This window comes from Anguilla rostrata, unplaced genomic scaffold (assembly GCF_018555375.3).
Source record: "Anguilla rostrata isolate EN2019 unplaced genomic scaffold, ASM1855537v3 scaf0122, whole genome shotgun sequence".
NCBI lineage: Eukaryota > Metazoa > Chordata > Actinopteri > Anguilliformes > Anguillidae > Anguilla > Anguilla rostrata.
In genome coordinates, this window is record NW_026985688.1 from 1 (window position 1) to 12,030 (window position 12,030).

A 12,030-nucleotide genomic window follows, 5' to 3' on the forward strand; every position below is an offset into this window, starting at 1 on the left:
TTGGGCCATATTCTAAATATTTTGTTTCATATGTAGAAAGACTGAGGCTTTAATTAGGCTACTGGCTCTTGGCCCCTGTTAATTGTTCTTGAAGCTATATTGTCATTAGAATGTGTTGTGCTCCTAATAGATTTCAATGAGTGTGATGGGGATTTTGTTCAAAAGGGGGTGGAGGTAATGACTGTGTAATACAGACGCTTGGATATGTTAAAGGCTTAATTAGGACACAGCCATTACTTTCAGCTTGCCCACCAGAACCTCGCTGTACTTCAAGCTAGTCTCAAAGGAAGGGTTCTCCATTCAGATGTTCCAATGTTGACCACTCCACACACTTCACGCTGGAGTTCAGAATATCAGCCAAGATGAGAACGTGCTACTGCAACGTACTCCTCAGCTGCCAACGACAAACTGTCACAATGGTACCTCAACTCCCCACAAGAGGTCCCAATGATGTCACAATGGTAACTCCTCTGCACTGCAAATGCAAATCAAGTAACTACCATGCAACTGTACACATGGTAACTCCCACCACTGCATCTGTACACAATGTAAACTTCTGCTGCCACAACTGCACCTTGGTAAATTTCTGGGAAGCCAAGCTGGGTTTTGAGTAAGGGGACCCAGCCGCCTCCTCCTCAGGCTGGGCTTTGAGTAAGAGGGCTGATAACGATGGGTGTGTTTGAGACAGGTCAGCCAGCAGCCTGGCCTGAGAGCTTCCTGCGTTCACTGCCTGGGATGTGACAGGCCTCATCTGAGCCCCAATCTGTCAGGACACACCCCTTTACTGACCATGCATGCGTTTACATTACACAATATTAATAAAACCTTGGGTATGCACTTATTGTTGCTTTGGATAAAAGCGTCTGCCAAATAAATGTCATGTAATGTTACTATCATTGATAAACAGTCAATACATGAATGGATAGAACTCAATTTAAAAAGACCATATAATACATGTTCACACTAAAACCATCATCATTGCATAAGTCAACCGTTTTGAGTGTTCAGTATGTGGTGACCAAATAACAGGTATTTTTCAGTCATTCTTCCCAGTTCAATATTTATTTTTATTATCTAGATATTTATATTGCTCACTGTTTTTCTGATGCACGCAATTCAGTCCTTTCACTTTATCTAGTTTTCTCGGTGAGTTCTCAGGCTCTTTTCTGAAGAATGGGAACAAACCCACCTCACACAAGTTCCTCCACTTCTACTTTCTGCGTGTTGCATGATTTAAATATTAAATCTTCCATTAGCACAAGGTTTACAGATCTTGAATGTTGGAGAATGTGGAGAATATTTCAGCAATCATCCTACACGTTTATTCACATGTTGGTTAAACATTCCCCCTGTATGTATCTGTACAGAACTGCTCTCCCAGGCAAAACCAAAAGGTGAGAAGAGATCTACCGGACAAACTCACAGCTATTCTTTCAGCAGGACCCATCTCTGCAGCAAAGAGGAAACTGACAAACTGTGAGTGGAATGCTATTGACAAATGGAGTATACTGCTGTGTGTGTGTGTGTGTGAGAGAGAGAGGAGTGTGTGTGTGTGTGCGTGAGGAGGGGAGAGAGGGAGTGTGTGTGTGGGTGTGTGTGGTTTGATGATGTGTGTTTTGAGGATGTGAGGTGTGTGGAGTGTGAGTTAATGCATGATTGTGTGAGTTAATGAGTGACTGTGAGCGTGTGTGTGAGTGAGTGAGGTAGTGAGTGACTGACTGTGAGTGCATACATGTGTGCATATTGTAGTTTATTATTATTGTTTCTGCTACAAAAGCAGAAGTAGTGGTTCTAGTAAAAGCGGTAATATTTACAATTCACAATTTGGTTACTTGGAATATGTTTTCAACTAGCGTCACATGGCTAGTTACAGCTATGGTTCAATCAGATGTCACTGATGGGCTGCATGCCTCAACTTGCATACGAAAAGAGAAGGGTTTGTACTGTTTATTTAAAATAGAATAAGTAGTTAAGTAGTTGAATAGGTGGGCTTTCAGATATTTACATTAAATAGCCAAATAATGAATGACTGAATGAATCATTGCATTTATATAGCACTTTTCCACAGGGGCGCGGCCAGGGATTTTCGGCCCCATGAAAAGAAATCATTTTGGGCGGGGCGGGGCGGGGGGGGCGCTGGTAGATTCTGTGTTGTGATCGATTGTTGTTTAGACTGTTCTAGACTGAATTAGAATGTGTGTTGTGATTGATTGTTGTTTAGACTGTTCAGCTGAATTAGAATGTGGTGTGTGATTGATAGATGATTTAGACTGTTGCAAGGCTGAATTAGAATGTGTTGTGTGATTGTAGTAGAATGAATTAGAATGTGCTGCGTGATTGTAGTAGAATGAATTAGAATGTGTTCTGTGATTGTACAGAATGAATTAGAATGTGTTGTGTGATTGTAGTAGAATAAATCAGAATGTGTTGTGTGATTGTAGTAGAATGGATTAGAATGTGTTCTGTGATTGTAGTAGAATGGATTAGAATGTGCTGTGTGATTGGTTGCTTTTCTCACTCCTTGCAGGGCCTGGAGCCCAGATCATGCTATCAGTGGCCGGAGGATTGATTGGCCTCTTTTTTCTGACAGCACTGGGTGTGCGTGCAGCACACGCTATAACACAGCACAACCCCAGACATCAATAAAGTGTGTATACCTGCACTGTTTAGTCCGTCCTCTCTTATAAACTGCACACACAGCAGACACTGATTCACTATCAGTCCTCAAGATCTAGGTAAGTGTCAGTGTACTCTAAGCGCCTACTGTTTAGACCGATCCGTCCTCTGTGTAACTGTACAAACAGCACTGTGTCCATTCCTCTCTACGTAACCACTGGTCTCTCTGTGTAACTGTGTACAAACAGGCACTGTTTCAAACACTGCAATCTAGAGTTAAGGAGGGCATCTGATTTTGGTGTCCTCCCCTCTAACTGACTCTCTGGTTGTGTTCCAACCTTTATACTCTGTAACTTTGGCAGTGCGCCACCATGACATAGCTGTTCAATGCGTGAAATTTTGGTCAAACCTGTCCGTGGTTTTCAGAAGATATTGTAGCATTAATGAAGTGCAGATGTACATCATAATGCAGTGTATACGTTCGGTGAAAGCTGGTAATTTGGTGCAAAAGCAATGTTGATAAGTAAGCAATATTAGTGAGCAAAAAGCACAGTTCAGAACTGCTTCCGGCAGGGCATGAACCAGGGTCCCTGCGATCTATAGACCATGACATTGACCACTCGGCCACAAAGGAACTAGCTGTTGAGACAGGAAATGTTTTAGAGTAAAAAGATATGTCTATTTTGCATGTGTATGTGAGATTTTGATTGGATCGTGTTGGAGAAGGATTGGCTGGTGTTGGTAAAATGTCCAATGGGGAGACATTTTGTTTGTAGGCTAGGCGGCAGGAAGGAGGAGAAGGAGAAAACGCAAAATCCCCTTAGTTTGGGGCTTTATTGTGTGGACGTGTGAAGTTGTTTATGAATTCTGTCTGTTGAAATGGGGTCAGAATGTACAGAAATTAATGTTTTTAAGGGCTGAGTGTCTATGGCTGTTGTGGTTATATTTGTGGGGAACCCTGAAAAGTGTCGGTGCTGTATAGGTATGGGGCATGCCGCCCCGCCAAGGTGTAATGTGGCCGGATGGCATACCTGCCATCCCAATGAAGAAAGAAAAATAAAAATGTAACTAGCTATCGATCATTTCTAGGACATTTTATTTTCTTACAGTGTGAGCAAGATTATTTGATTAGCTATAAATGACAGAAAACAGAGTTCAATCCAGATAGCTAGTTACAAAGGATCATTCAGATAAATTAAAGGCATAAAACAGCTGAATTAATATATTAAACTCATATAAAACAAGCTTAAAAATTAAGAACAGTTCCTCAGATTAGATCGTCTACTGTAATTTAAACCGGTGAATGTTACTTGGCTACCTTGTTTGAAGCTGACTTAACTAATGTAAGACTAAAAATTAATATTAATATTAATTAATTACATTCGGTAACGTTACCATACTTATCCATAGCTTGTAACTTTTTCCCACTTATGATTCATTTAAATTTGCGGTTATCTTTACCTACCGACGCAGGAAAATAAAACCGATTTACCTCATTCAATATTTGCGCGTCTCTCAGCCCGAGAGACTCGAGCAAGCGATTGGTCTTGGTAGACATACGCGCTCTGATTGGCTATCCTCTTCAATTCATTGGTAGATTCTTGGTAGCGAACGGGGATTTGATTGGATCTCTCTACCAACAATTACAGAGACTCACGGCTTTCTTGGAGTGCCTTTAGAACTGACCTATTTTTGGCCGGACCGCAACAGCGGGGCCAGCCCTACAAACACGAATGTCTGTGACTGACTGACTGACTGAGTGATAAAGTTACACCGCCCATGTCTGTGACGTCGGCCGATTCGGTCCACTAGGTTTTAACCTGGTCTTGTTATACGGTCTATCGGTGGCACCCATTTGAGTTATGTGTAATCTAATTGAGCTCTCTTTTTCTGGAAAATATACACTCAATTCAACTTTTTTCTGAAGTTGTTACTACTACTACTACTACTAATAATAATAGTAGTAGTAATAATCTTAAAAATAATTTGTTTTTAATGACATTTAACGTGATATACATTTGATGGGAGGCCTACCATAATGTGAAGGCATTCAAAACCTGAAAACCTTTTATAAAACCTATTAAAGAAACCACCACTAGATAGAGCCACATGCTCAATAGTCACTGAAGTCAGCATTCAGATTATGGCTAATGTTTCTCAGTTGACAGTTGCTTTTGCAATCAAATGTCTTCATCTGCATATGAATTGGTTCAAGTAGCTTAACAGCAATCTTATCTTACTGTAAAATATTGTCTCACAGTTATGTCAAGTTATATATTTCTACTTTCAAAAATGAAACTGGAACTCACTCCGCTATCAGAGAGCCATCAGGCACCAGCCACGCCTAATACCAGCTGATCTTGCTGCTCCAGCTGTCTGTGTCACACTGGGCTGCCTGTGCTGCATCCCTGCATATTGCATACTCCTGTGCTACTATGACTGTGATATTTGCAATGTTTCTAACTTTCTATTGTCTGCATCTGTGATGCCCTTTAACATAACACAGTGCTGCAATCCACATTTCTCTACAGGGACAATAAAGTCAAGCCATGTTCAGTAGAGATGGCTTATATGAAATCCACTGTATTTTCCATGTGCAAGTAATTTCTGTTACAAAGGTCACATAAGTATTTATCTATAACTTTTATATGTATAGGAAAAACTAGTTTTAAGTGCATCAAGTTAAGGCCATTTTAGAAAGTGCCATGCAATTTCTGAAAACATTTTAAGAGCATTATACATACTCTCCACACTGGAAGACATCTTGTGCATGTAGAGACATTGTTATGGGCTCTGTTGTGGAGTTTGATGATATTCCTCCATGATCAGCGTGTCTCACTCTGCAATTCTGCTAGATGATTTGCTATATGTGAGAAGGAATCTGAATAAGATCATCTAGAAATTGTCTAGCACCAGGTTTCTGGGGAGCTTATGATATGCCTGCTCCTAGGATAAAAAGTCAGATTATTAAAATATGAATAAAATCCAACCGGTTTATGAGTGAAGACCACACAGCACCGAGCGCCCCCGAAAGTACAGGAAGCATAGATTAACCCTTCAGACGTGGCCTTAAAACCATTTGAACATAGATTTTGTACATAAGATGTGATGCACAAGTCAGCATGTGCCTGTTTACTCTGTACATTCAGATCAACCAGCCTGAGTCCATGTTCAGAGCAGGAACGCTGTAATGTGCGTGTGCTTACACGCCGATATGAATCATCACTCCTAAGAGACAAGCAGGATGGCTGTAGGATGGTGTTAACTCTGCTCCTGTTGTCTGTCATCCACGTTAGCCAGGGGGAATCCCCTGGAAACCAGCGACGACGCCGGGAAACCCCCTTGAAACCGATGTCAGATCAGGGAGTGGCAGACAAGCAAATTCATTACAAACTACAAATTTATTCAATCAATTACTCATTCAATTGTCTGGTCGGGACCACAAGCCGGACATGTACAAATAATTTAAGAAACGGAACCCTATTTGTTCGCAGCGTCAGTGTGTGCACTGAGTCGAGGAAGGATTACTACTCTACAGGATTCCAAAGAAAAACTGCCGCGTTATGGGGTAATAATGGGGGGAAACAATATTTACGACAACGTTATCACTGTCGCCTCCAATCATGAAATTCAACCACCTAAGCTACTGCTGTAAGCAACCCAAACTCCAACTAACCGTTGTACTGTGGCAAGGTGAGTGCCACCGCTCGCGTATAGAGAGAGAGACAAGTTTGAAGTAATCACTTCTTTTTTATTTGTAGCCGAACACACAGCTTTTCGTTCACCCGGTTGCATGGGGTTTTTACAATACAATCGCCGTACTGCCGTACTTCCTCCGTCACCAGCCTCGGCGAACGCCTTTTAAAACACCCAGGCTCACTGTCAAGGTAATCAGCACATCGTTAAACAATTAAACATTTAAAGAGCGGTGCTGATTAGCAACCTCAGCTGTGGCGCAGTGTCCGAGAGCCGCCCCGCCCACTCTCTCTGCAGCCAACGCACAAACCACGCCCCCCCACCACATCTATACAGTTTAACTTGTAGGCTACAGTTGAGGCCAAAAGTTTACATGCACCTCGGCTAAAGACATTCAAACTCAATTTTTCACAACTCCACACATTTCATGTTACCATGTACATAATGAAATCTCAACACAAATGTCAAGGTTCAGGGGGGTTAGGACCCAGGTGCAGAGTGAAAAACACAAAACTCAAAAGGATAGATACAAATAAGGACTTTACTACAACAACAAAAAAAGGCGAACACAAACAGGAAACAGATAAGGCCACGAGGGGCAAAACAACAAACTCAAAAAATTCTTAAGAACAGAAAAACACAGAACAGAGGCAGGAAGGGTAAAGGCATGCGGAACACACAGGCAAACACATAAAAGAACCACAAGAAGAGACATCCAGGTTCGGAACAAGCACAAGTCCGAAACAAACACAAGGAACCAGCACCCAAGTCAAGCGGACAAAGAACTTAAATAGACTGGGGTAACAAGACACAGGTGAACTCAAAGAACAATCAAACCAGAGGGAAGGGAAAACGAGAGGCAGGTGGGGATGATGATTAAATAACGAGACAATAATACAATAATTGAAAGCAATAATACAATTAACCAACAGGGGAACGAGCAGGACAATCGCCGTACTGCCGTACTTCCTCCGTCACCAGCCTCGGCGGACGCCTTTTAAAACACCCAGGCTCACTGTCAAAGTAATCAGCACATCGTTAAACAATTAAACATTTAAAGAGCGGTGCTGATTAGCTACCTCAGCTGTGGCGCAGTGTCTGGCGGCCCAACAGGGAAAAATAACGTACAAAAATGCCAAGATACTCACCCACACAAAGCACTGTCTATAAGCCTGTAATTAGAACTTGCAAAATCTAGGCCTTTAAAAGTTTTTTGACATCAATAAAAAAGGGGTGGGGCAGTGAATAAATAAATACATATAATAATGGAAAATATTTTGGCCTATTAAAACATTTTTTAATCTTACAAAACTATCCAGACATTTTCCCAATTAATGTACCGTATGTCTGTGGGTTGCATAAAGTTTAGCACAATAGTACCATTTATTTTACATTTTACGTAAAAATCATATTTATGAATAATAAGAATAAGAATAACAATAACAATAATTTTATTCCAAACAGCACCCAAAGCACTGGGTGCAGACAAACATTGTTCAAACATAGCATCGCCATCTTCACAATTTCAAGTGTAACAGTTGAATAGCGAAATTTCCGTGATGGGTGTTTCACTTTCATGTGACACATGAACATTGAATGACAACATTCTCAGAGTAGAATGAGACCATCTAACTGCTCATGATATTAGCTCTCCAACAACACCAAACATGACTTTATTGCATATTATATTGGCTAAATAGTTTAGACAAAGACCATGAAAAAAAGTCCTGGTCCCAAAAACATTTAAGTGTGCCAGGAATCTGCGAAGATAACAAGAACCTGCTGGAAGGAGACGTTAAATCCCAACATCAATATAATTCACGAGTTGTTGAATAGGCCTGATATATGTATGTGCTAAAATTTGGCAAAAATCTACATGGATTAAATATTTGTTTCTTCTGAATGACTTATTAAATACAGTGATTGATTCAGCTAAGAAATAGTATAAATATATAAAACTCCGCCTATCGGACATTCAGTTGAGCCAGTAAGTAAGGAAATGCGGTTCAAAATAGAAACTGAAACTTAACGGCCATTTTGAAAACGGAGGAGAAAAAATCCCCAGGAAAGAAGGAATTCAATTAAATGTAAAAAACGGAGTAAACAGTCTATTGTGGAGTGGAACTGAGGTAAGAGAAGCTTAAGTTAAAGGGCTGGAGGAATGGAGGAATGGGAATCTGTAGGTATAATCGCATTAACCAGCGTAATTCAGAAAAACTGACAACTGGCAATAAAATGGTGTGTTTAAGGCGTAGCCTGATAAGCTAAGAGCTCACACGGAGTCCGAACATACAATTTAGACCAGAAAGTAATATTGAAATAACCTTTCAGAAAGTTTACTTCAGTAGCCTATTTTTGATATTCTATGACCAATTCTACCTCGTGAGGAGGTAGCCCAGCGAGTCGGACGTCACAGGACTTGCCGCTTGTTGTTGACATTTTGACGCTGCAGTAGCCTATAACCCCGGATTTTGTTTTTAATTAAACAATTAAGAGGTTGTTTGCAATATTGAGGCAAAATACACAGTGGAGTGATTATATTAGGCAGAGATTACTCTATATTTCATTTCAACTTATTCAAGACTCATCGTAAAAAGAGGTCCATAGCAGGTAAACATAGACAACACAGATAATGGTACATATGATACATGTTATTATATTACTCATAGTTGTACACCATCCCAAACCCGGACATATGCTCCCTTGCGGCGCTTGTCCCATCCTGTTCATTGAAGGGGCGGGGGGGGGGGGGGGGGCGGGGGGAGTAGGTGTATATTTTCTGTGAAATGTCATGTCCATCCAAACATGTATGGACATATTAGGACGACTTTAATAAACATTACCCTGTTCGAGTGGATAAAATTGGCCAATTCGGCACTGGATGACGATATCGCGACAGATATCGCTACTGTCTACTCTCGCAGGCTGACTGGGGGTGTCTGTCTATGGGCAGACTAACACTGCGGCTAGGGTAACCGTCGAAGGTCTTCTAGTTTTCCCACTACGAAAAAATAAGGTTCGCTGACCTTACAATTCTGTACGCGTTTCTGTCTGTGAGTTCTGCCCTGCCCGAGTTCTGTTTCCTCGTGTGTTTTCTTTTTTTTTTTTTTTTGTGAAAATTCTGCTGTTTTTGTTTTCGAAAGTGCACTGTCTGGCCTTGTTTTTATTCCCTCTTTTCTGTTACCTGTATGAGAGTAAAGTCTTTGATTGGATTTGACTTTTTGGAGTTGCTTGTGTTTTCCCCACTCGGTATTTGGGTCCCCGTTACCTGACATCTTAAATCGCGAGGAATGAAATATCTTTAACTGAAATGATGACTAAGTCAGAACTAATGTGGAGATATCTCTAATTTGAGTTATGACTAGTCATAATTGAAATGGCGGTACAGTATCTGGAATTCACGTTTTGGATAGTCAAAACTGAATTGTAGATATCTTTTAATAGGAGGTCCCATACAACTGAATGGCGAAAGTAACTTCAATCTTACTAGCAAAATGTAATTCAAGATATCTTAAAAGTTTTTTGATGAGTGAAAACGCAGTTAGAGATCTTAAATTAGCTCTTTGACTAGTCATAAATCAGTTACAGATACCTGTAATGTGAATCTGGTCAGGTTATTAAATGTTTGCGACACAACTTCTTAATTAGCACTAAACAGGCACAGAAAACAAACTAAGATTGGAGGAACTGGTGCCCTCTAGTGTGACGGTTGGATTCAGGTAGGGTTGTTCTTTCCCAAAAATATATAAAAATAATTGGCACCCCTAAAGATTCTTATAAATAAAATCAAACTAAATCAACACCAATATTAAACTCTTGTGGCCTTCCATGGCTTCCTGTTTCACTGGAGGATTAAACTGAGAACCTGCTTGTGAAACCCATTTTTCATCTTTGCCACAGAGAAAAACAAAGAACTGATGAACAAAATTAAAATGGTTGCTGACCTTTGAAAATCAGGCCAATGGATCAAAAAATAAACTGAAGATGCTAGTTACTACTGTGAGGGCAATAATGAAGAAGTTTAAAACTGCTGGAGGGCAGCATGGTGGTGTGTGGAGTTTGCATATTCTCATCCCATGTCTGCATGGGTTTCCTCCTACAGTCCAAAGACATGCAGGTTAAGCTAATTGGAGGCACTAAAGTGCTTGAATGTGTGAGTGTGTAAGTGCATGGTGTGTGTGCCCTGTGATGGACTGGTGAACTATTCAGGGTTTTTTCCTGCCTCTTGCCCAATGCATGCTGGGAGAGGCTCCAGCCCCTCTCACAACCATGTCCAGGAATATGATGTAGGATGGATTTAAGGATGCATATACTGAAAAGAAAAATACGGTGGTGGATCTTTAATGTTATGGGGCTACTTTGCTCACACTGGTCCTGGGGCCCTTGTTAAGGAAAGCAGCATCGTGAACTCTACCCAAGTACCAGGACAATTTAGCCCTAAACCTGACTACCTCTGCCAGCAGACTGAAACTAGTGGATCTTTCAGCAAGACAGTGACCCCAAATTCACGTTACAATCCACAAATAAAAAGGTTAATGATGCAGAAGCATCATTGTGCAATGGCTACAACAGTCTAAAGACTGCTGAACTCCCTGAAAACCTGTGAATCAATTGAACAGCACGGCCCATAAGCACGGATCAATAAAGACATCAGGATCTGGAAAGATTGTGGTGGAGGAAGAGTCTAAGATCCCTCCCAAGTGTTCTCTGGTCTTATAACGTTATGTAAAAAGACTCAGTGCCATTATCCCTGCGAGGGGAGGGTGCCAAAGTACCAAATACAGGGGTGCCAATAATTGTGATGCACAATTTTTGTAGAGAAAATGTGTCATTTTGGTAGTTTCCATTATATCATTAAATATATTCCATATGTTGGACAATGAAAATATACCTCAGCACTGCTAATCCTTGTATTGAACGGTTTTAGTAATTGTTATCATGGGTGCAGAATATTTTGGAAGGAATTGTATTACTGTACAAGTTTATGGCTAAATTAAATTTTGTCCCTGTCTGTTCTATGAGATTTGATGTATGTGTGTGTGTGTGTTATGTGTGTGTGTGTGTTATAACAAATTCAGGCCAATTTAAACAGAATTAACACGCTATATTCACGGGAATCTAGTCGAACGGAATTTATATATTACAACAGAGGCAACCAAACAATAAACAAACAAAAAAAAAACAACAACAAAATAACGATATGGCAAGTATTTGATCAGGAAAACATAAACCCAGGTACAATCATTACTAAACTGGCAATGTGAAATAACTGATTGTCCATTGAATAACAGTTATTGAAGTCCGAGTTTAGTTTAGTTGTCCACGGAAACAAATCCAGAAAACGTGCCAAAAATAATAAGTCCCGAAACCAACATTAATGCATAAGTGCAAGAATCGTCTTTCCTCTCCAAAAACAAATAATTAAGCAATGCATTGCATTCAAAGAAGCAAAAAAAAATCCCAAAACTTCGCTCACCCTCCTGATGCAGTAGAAGAGAATTCTTTTAAAACGTAGGTTCAGCAGGTTACTCGTTTTCTTGTCTTGGAGCTGTGTTGAATAATTGTAGATTGAAAAAAATACAATCCAAACAAAAACGCCAACAAATCTCAGAATTCTTGATTATTTTCTGCTGACTCCCCTTTACTCCATTCTCCGTTGCTACCTCTTGCCCCCAATCTATTTAAAAAAACCCACCTGGCCCGTCACCACCTGTTTGC

At 40.4% G+C, this 12,030-nt stretch overlaps 1 long non-coding RNA gene across 1 annotated transcript; it reads left to right on the top strand.

Moving 5' to 3' along the window:
- The first annotated feature begins 1,258 nt into the window (after window positions 1-1,258).
- On the top strand, window positions 1,259-2,662 carry LOC135246275 (uncharacterized). The gene is made up of 2 exons (XR_010327588.1): window positions 1,259-1,476; window positions 2,528-2,662. It is a non-coding gene; the product is annotated as an uncharacterized LOC135246275 (long non-coding RNA).
- Window positions 2,663-12,030: the final 9,368 nt, after the last annotated feature.